This window comes from Halichoeres trimaculatus, unplaced genomic scaffold (genome assembly GCF_033239565.1).
Source record: "Halichoeres trimaculatus isolate MK-OKI-2021-1 unplaced genomic scaffold, fHalTri1.1 fHalTri1_scaffold_12, whole genome shotgun sequence".
Taxonomy (NCBI): Eukaryota; Metazoa; Chordata; class Actinopteri; order Labriformes; family Labridae; genus Halichoeres; species Halichoeres trimaculatus.
The window spans coordinates 24636237-24643300 of record NW_027437190.1 but is presented as its reverse complement, the minus strand read 5'-3'; the positions used below and the strand labels follow the sequence as shown (position 1 = coordinate 24643300).

The window sequence follows — 7064 nt, the reverse complement described above, 5'->3', positions numbered from 1 at the left end:
GGTCCCTTCTGTCTGTTCTGTCTTTTCAAGTGACTTCATAAGAATCATCAGACCTTACCAAGACTAGATTTCTAATGAATAATATGAAGTTTTTTCACAAAAATAAATAAACTGTACTCCTAAACATGGAAAGAACATGTTTTTAGTTGAGCAACAAAAAACAACTCAGACTCAGATTTTTTTCCTTTTTTTTTATTCCATTATATAAAACAGATTCAAAGAGTGGGATCTAACAGTTGGTGAGAAGTGCTTTGTGTATCCTTGTTACATTTCTTAAGTCCCTGAATATAAAAAAACAGGTTGTGAAAATCTCAACAAGCATGAATACCACAAGATTGTTTGGTTTGAGACTGTTTGTTTTTGTTCATTTTCCATAGAAAATGGTATATGATGTTTTAAAAAGATTCATAAAGAGTGTCAAGCCGAGCCTGGACATTCTGGACCATGGGGTCTGCTTTTTCCAACAGCTTTTCAACATAGGGGGAGGCTAAATCCACCACCTGCTGGGCTCTTTGAGTCAGCTCACTCCCAACCCTATCTGCCACAGGAGCAACCATCTCAGCTAAAGGCTCAAGATTTGTCTTGACAGTCTCCATCCCTTCTTCTATTTTCAATCCAAGGCCGTAAAACCCCATGGAGACACCCCCCAGTCCATGCTGTATTCCACTAGGGACTTGTTCCCAGGTTATTTCCCCATACATCCTGGCCAATGTAGCAGTGTCTTCCAAACTGGCGCTGAACATCAGAATGAGCAGGGAGATAAGAATTATTTCATGTCAAGAGGACCGCTTATCAGCTATTCATAGTACATTATAAATGTGTTACGTGTTTGACCTACCTTAGTTCCTGGACAAACTCAGACTTCTTTAAGTTTTTATAGGTCTCATCAAATTTTTGTTTGGATTTAGCAACGTAGCGCCACAATGAATCACTCAGCTCGTCCATCTTTGACTTCGGTGCGTCAGCAAAGAGGATGTTGGCATTGCAGCCTGTCAGATAAAAACAAGCACATTTGAAAAGTAGAAAAAAATAAAAGACTTTTTCTTCTACTCTCCCTCCACTACAGCTACTCTACTTTTGGTATTCTGTCAAACTTACCAGTGAAAACAGCAAGAGCAAGCACCACAAGGACCTTCATAGTTCTGGATTAGAGTTGAGTTTGCGAGTCCACTTGGCAGCGCTTGTGTTCAGGTGGTTGGATTCTGCAGCTTATATAGGCAGCATATCAGACAATAAAGATCCCAAAGTCCAGATATTAGTGCCGTGCTGTCACCTAACCTCACCCTGCTGTCCTCTTTGGCATCTTGTGTCATGTAGCACACACACACATATTATGAGTTACATAATATTTGCTGTACAGGTACAAAAAAACAACATTAAAAGTTTAAAATAATATTAATATTGTAATAATAAAAAAATCTCTTAAAAAAGTTAGTTTTAGTTATTATGGGGTGACTACATGATAAAAGTGGAATAACTTAAAACAAATAACAGGAAGAAAAAGAAGTAGTATAAACACCACTTATCAGAAAAGTATTCATGGCATGAGAGACTTTCAAAAATAAGATTGTAAAAGTTGTTCTGGAAGAGTTACTTACAGAGCATAGTTATCCTGAGTTATTCAGGCAGTTTTCACTAATAAAAAAGACTTAGCTTATTTTTGGTTTTATGTACAATATGTGAACAGTCAGTTATGCTCTGTTTTATGTTTCACCTTAAAATTGGTGACTCTAAATGTCTATCATTGACATTTATTCCTTTTAAGTGTTCTTGGTGCAAACAATGTACCAAAAAGCATTGTGTACATGTGGGAATTTGTGAAGTAGTTTGAATGTTGACTGTTTAGTTCTTAGACCTATTGACAGTTTTTAACACAAGAAAACAGACTGCAATTTTATTACCCATTCCTTTATTCACAAAATATACATTAGAAAACAGTACATGCTCAAAAACAGATCATTGTTGCATTTTATTTAGAATTACTTTATTACTTTTCAATCTACCAAAGGTGTGTAACAAAGAAAAAGCTTATGTTTTTATCTTTTATTCTGTTTTCTTCTGTCAAATGAAGTTGACTTGGCTGCTGTTATAAAGGTAGTCATAGAGGGCATCCAGACGTGCCGGGATAGCCTGGGACCAGGAGTCCACTTTTGCCATCATGTTAGTAAGATGGGGGGAGGCTAAATCTCTCACACCTTGGGTTCTCTGAGTCAGCTCACTGAAAATCTTCTCTGCTACAGGAGCCACCTTCTCAGCTACAGGCTCAAGCCTTTTCTTGATTTTGGGTTCGTTTTCCTCCATAGTTATAGCAAGGCCATAAATCCCAAAGGAGAGTCCCCCCACAAAGCGCTGGACTTCTTCAGGGGTTTGAGCCCAGGCTTTTTTAAAACGCTGAATGTTGGTTCTGACCACACCAGCACCCTCTTTCAGACGAGCACTGAAAATGAAAAGATAAATCATTATTCCCTGTTTTTGTTTGGAGCATTGCTTGTTAGGGAAGTCCATCTAATGTATCACATACCTCAAACCCTGTCCAAGTTTAGTCTGCCACAGACTGTCCACAAAGTCTTCAGCTGGCTTTGTGAGTGTATCAAAAGAGTCATGAAATGCATCAGTCAGCTCATCCAGCTTTGACTTTGGTGCGTCAGCATAGAGGACGTTGGCATTGCAGCCTAAAGTATGTGAGGTAAAATATCAAAACATTGAAAGAGTTAGTTAAACTCCAGACTTTCTGAAGTATAAATTCTTTTTATCACACTTACCAGTGAAAACAGCAAGAGCGAGCACCACAAGGACCTTCATGATTCTGGAGTGGAGTTGAATTTGCAAGTCCACTTGGCAGCGCTTGTGTTCAGGTGGTTAGATTCTGCAGCTTATATAGGCAGCATGCCAGACAATAAAGATCCCAAAGTCCAGAAATTAGTGCCGTGCTGTCACCTAACCTCACCCTGCTGTCCTCTTTGCCTTTTCGCGTCATGTAACACACAGGACACCATACTGTACGTATTGCACATTATTTGTGCTGTTTATGTATTAAAGTCAATATAACAGTGTTCCTTTTTAAACTTTTTCAAAAAAAAAAAAAAAAAAACTTTAAATTTCAAATACATATTATGTCTAAAAGAAGAATCCTTGTGATAAAATTAGAACCACCTTTAACTCCCTTTTAAATACAGAATGTTATAATAGAAACAGCACTTCCCAATATCGTAATGATTACATAAGAGCCATTCAAAAATGGTCTTGTAAAACTTTTTTAAAGGAGAAGTTAATTAAACATAGTAACACTTAGTTTTTATGGTGGTTTTCACTAATGACTAAAAAAAAGAAATACAATCAATGAAAGATCAACATCCAGCTCAGAAGGTCAAAAATAAATATGAATAAACAAAACGAAGTTGATTACTCAAATTAACCTTTAATGACAAGAGAGCAAAAATTAACCAGTAAGTAGATTCATGCAAAAAAAAAAAAAAAAGTTATAGCAGGAGATTTAAACAAAGTTAAAAAGCAATAAGTGGGAAAATAACAGCATTCTTCTTTTTTGGGGCAAAATATTTCAAATAACACAACACAACTTTATATTTTTCTTCTTTTTATTCACACAATATAATGAAAGTGCACTATGTGTGATCACAAACCAATAATCACTACATGTTTTTAAGAAGTGCTTTATGGCATTCAAATTAATCTAAAGATGTTTGTAACATTTAAAACAGGGACATGTGTTCTGGTCCATCCATGTTTTCTGAAACACGCAAATATCTTAAGATCAGAAAATAAATTATTTTTGGGGGGTACAATCTGAATTTAGCCCCAAAATGGAGTTCACTTAGTTGCTGTTACAAAAAATAGTCATAGAGGGCGTCGAGACGTGCCGGGACAGCCTGTGACCAGGAGTCCACTTTTGCCATCATGCTCGTAACATAGGGAGAAGCTAAATCTCTCACTTCCTGGGTTCTCTGAGTCAGCTGACTGAAAATCTTCTCAGCCACAGGTGCTACTTTCTCAGCTACAGGCTCCAGCCTTTTCTTGATTTTGGGTTCATTTTCCTCCACACTTAAAGCAATGCCATATAGTACAGTGCCAAAATACTCTCCGGCATTATGGAGTGGCTGACCCAAGGCTTTATCGACACGCTTAATGTTGCTTTCGACCAGACCTGCACCCTTTTCCAGAGATTCACTGAAAATGAGAATAAGAGTTAGACAAGATGAATCATTGTTTCCTCTTCTTGTTTGAAGCAATGTTTGTTAGTAAAGTTCATCCATATGTTACCATGAATAAATCACTTACCTCAAACCCTGACCAAATTTTGTCTGCCACAGACTGTCCACAAAGTTTTCAGCTGGCTTTGTGAGTGTATCAACAGAGTCACGGAAAGCATCAGTCAGCTCATCCAGCTTTGACTTCGGTGCATCAGCAAAGAGGATATTGGCATTGCAGCCTAACGTGTGGAACATAAAGTATTAAGACTTGAATTAGATTCCCATTTCACCAGTTTCATGTTTTAAAAAATATGATGCTTTTCATCACACTTACCAGTGAAAACAGCAAGGACGAGCACGACAAGGACCTTCATGGCTCTGCAGTAGAGAAGCTCTTGCAAGTCCACTTGGCAGCGCTTGTGTTCAGGTGGTGAGATTCTGCAGCTTATATAGGCAGCATATCAAACAATAAAGATCCCAAAGTCCAAATATTAGTGCCGTGCTGTCACCTAACCTCACCCTGCTGTCTTCTTTGCCTCTTGTGTAATGTAACACACAGGGCCATGCTGTATGTAGTGCACATTATTTGTGCTGTTCATGTATGACAATCAATATTACAGCGTTCTTTAACCCCTTACTACCTGAATTAATTAACAATTATAAAAAACTGATTGCTTTTGTGGGTTTTTGCATTCTTACAGATGTTAAAATGAGTGGATATTATAAATTTGAGTGTAGTACACATCATAGTTATAACTGAGTTATATTATACATATTGACATAAAAAGTTCATCCCCTGAACAATAGAATATTATATGAATCATTAGATTGTAATGAGATACAAAGTATGCCTCAAGATCTAACAGGGTATGTTGCAAATCGGCGACAACAGGCAAATTAAAACTTTAAGAATAAACAAATTAATGAAGAAATAAATACAAACATTCAATTTAAAATAGTCTGTCTTGTTGGAGGATCCTTATGATAAAATTGGAACCTTTTTTAACTCTTTTTATTTATTTATTTACTTGTTTTTTAAATGCAGAAACTGAAAATAAAAACACCACGTTCCACGTTTTTCTTAATTTCTCAGACTCGTCTTGTTTTTAGCATTTTAGCCCAAACCCAACAAAAAAGAAATATAAACAATGAAATAATAAGATTCAACTCTCAAGGTCAAAAAGGATAAATGAGAACAAACAGAACAAAAGGGGTAAAACTGATGATACTCTAATGTCATTACAGCATTAATAAGAAGTAAGTAGATTCATGCAAAAAAAAAAAAAAAAATTAGTGGGAGAATTAAACAAAGTTAAAAAGCAATAAGTAGGACAATAACAGCATTCTTAAACATCTCAGTATGTTTTAGAGAAAAGTATTTTAAATAAAACAGAAACACAACTCAAGATTTCTCTTCCCTTTATACACTTAATATAAGAAGAGTACACTGTGTGATCACAAACCAATAATCACTACATGTTTTTAAGAAGTGCTTTATGACATTCAAATAAATCCATGGGACATGTATTCTGCTCTATCCATGTTTTTATAAACACTCAGATATAGAGATCGGAAAATAAATTGTGTTTGGGGGGGAGGGGTCCGAATCTGAATTAAGCCATAAAATTGATGTTGACCAATGATTGCAACCATCATTCATTGAAAAAATGGGCAACTTTAGCACCATTTAGTGTTATTACGATACCAAACTATGATTGGATTAGACACCTGCCTAAAACATCTCGTACGGTAATGAGCAGGTGAAATAATCCTGCCAGACTCTAACATCCATTTATTGTTTTCATGCACATTGTAGTTTAGCGTGCCGAGACACTGACATGGTGCCAATAGCACACTTTTAACATGAATACTCAGGAAAAAAATCCACCGGTGTTATTTAAGCTCTTTCTCTGTATGCAACCCTTTGGTGTCTCCTATTCATTTCTTTTATAGTCTACATTATGAAACCACTTGTCACGTATTTGGACTGTGTCAACTGTGTCATACAGCTCTGTGACTCAGGGCTGCTTGTGCTCTCGGCAGCTCAGTGTTTACGGCCCTGATAATTTGTTGTATCTGGTATAAGCAGTAATTCACTTTCATTGCATTTGACCTTTGTGTGAGGGCACATTTCAATCTGACACACTTGCTCTTTAAGGAGGTGAGGATGTTGTAGTGTTTCCTTGCTTGGTCTGCATATGTCAGTAGCAAGCTTTACAGATAGGCTTTGATACATATGTTGGCTCATGAAGCCGCTCCAATTTTCAGCTTCATAAGCAAATGAATGCCAAATTTGCTCCATGCACTGGCTCTGTCAACAAGCTATTGACAGAAGATCTCATTGGACTGAATATGAGCCACTTTCACCTGAAAAGTCCAAAACTGTCTCCTTTCAAGATGTAAAGATAAAATAAATGTCTGGAAAAAAATTAGTTGTTTAATTTCTTCTATTAAAGCTATGGTCTACGATCTGAAACCCAGTTTGGCTGATGAGACACATTTGAAAAACGCAGCCTCACTCACCCCTCCCCTCTGTGTTCCAAGATCCTGTCCCCCAGCTGATATCGCCCTTCTCCGCCTTCTAATAACACGCCCCCTCCAAGAGAGCAAGAAGGCAGAAAATGTAACAAATAAGACAGTCATCCTCCTTGTAACACATGGTGGTAGCTTTTCAATTGGACCAGCGCACTCAAAACCATGAATTAGCCAGCAAAGCAGGTCTGGCGTTGCTACTGCTAGCTGATCAGAGCACAGCCAACTGTGGGCAAGGCTTTACCTTTCTCGGCGTGTCTTCACCAGCTCTGTTTACAATGCTAAAGATGTGTGGCTAACTTATGCTAAAACCTATTGACAGAG

At 37.2% G+C, this 7064-nt stretch overlaps 1 long non-coding RNA gene across 1 annotated transcript; it reads right to left on the bottom strand.

Moving 5' to 3' along the window:
- Positions 1–602: 602 nt before the first annotated feature.
- LOC141801194 (uncharacterized) lies at positions 603–1176 on the bottom strand. The gene is made up of 3 exons (XR_012599379.1): positions 1099–1176; positions 839–989; positions 603–735 (listed from the first exon to the last, which is right to left on the bottom strand). It is a non-coding gene; the product is annotated as an uncharacterized LOC141801194 (long non-coding RNA).
- Between the last annotated feature and the right edge of the window lie 5888 nt (positions 1177–7064).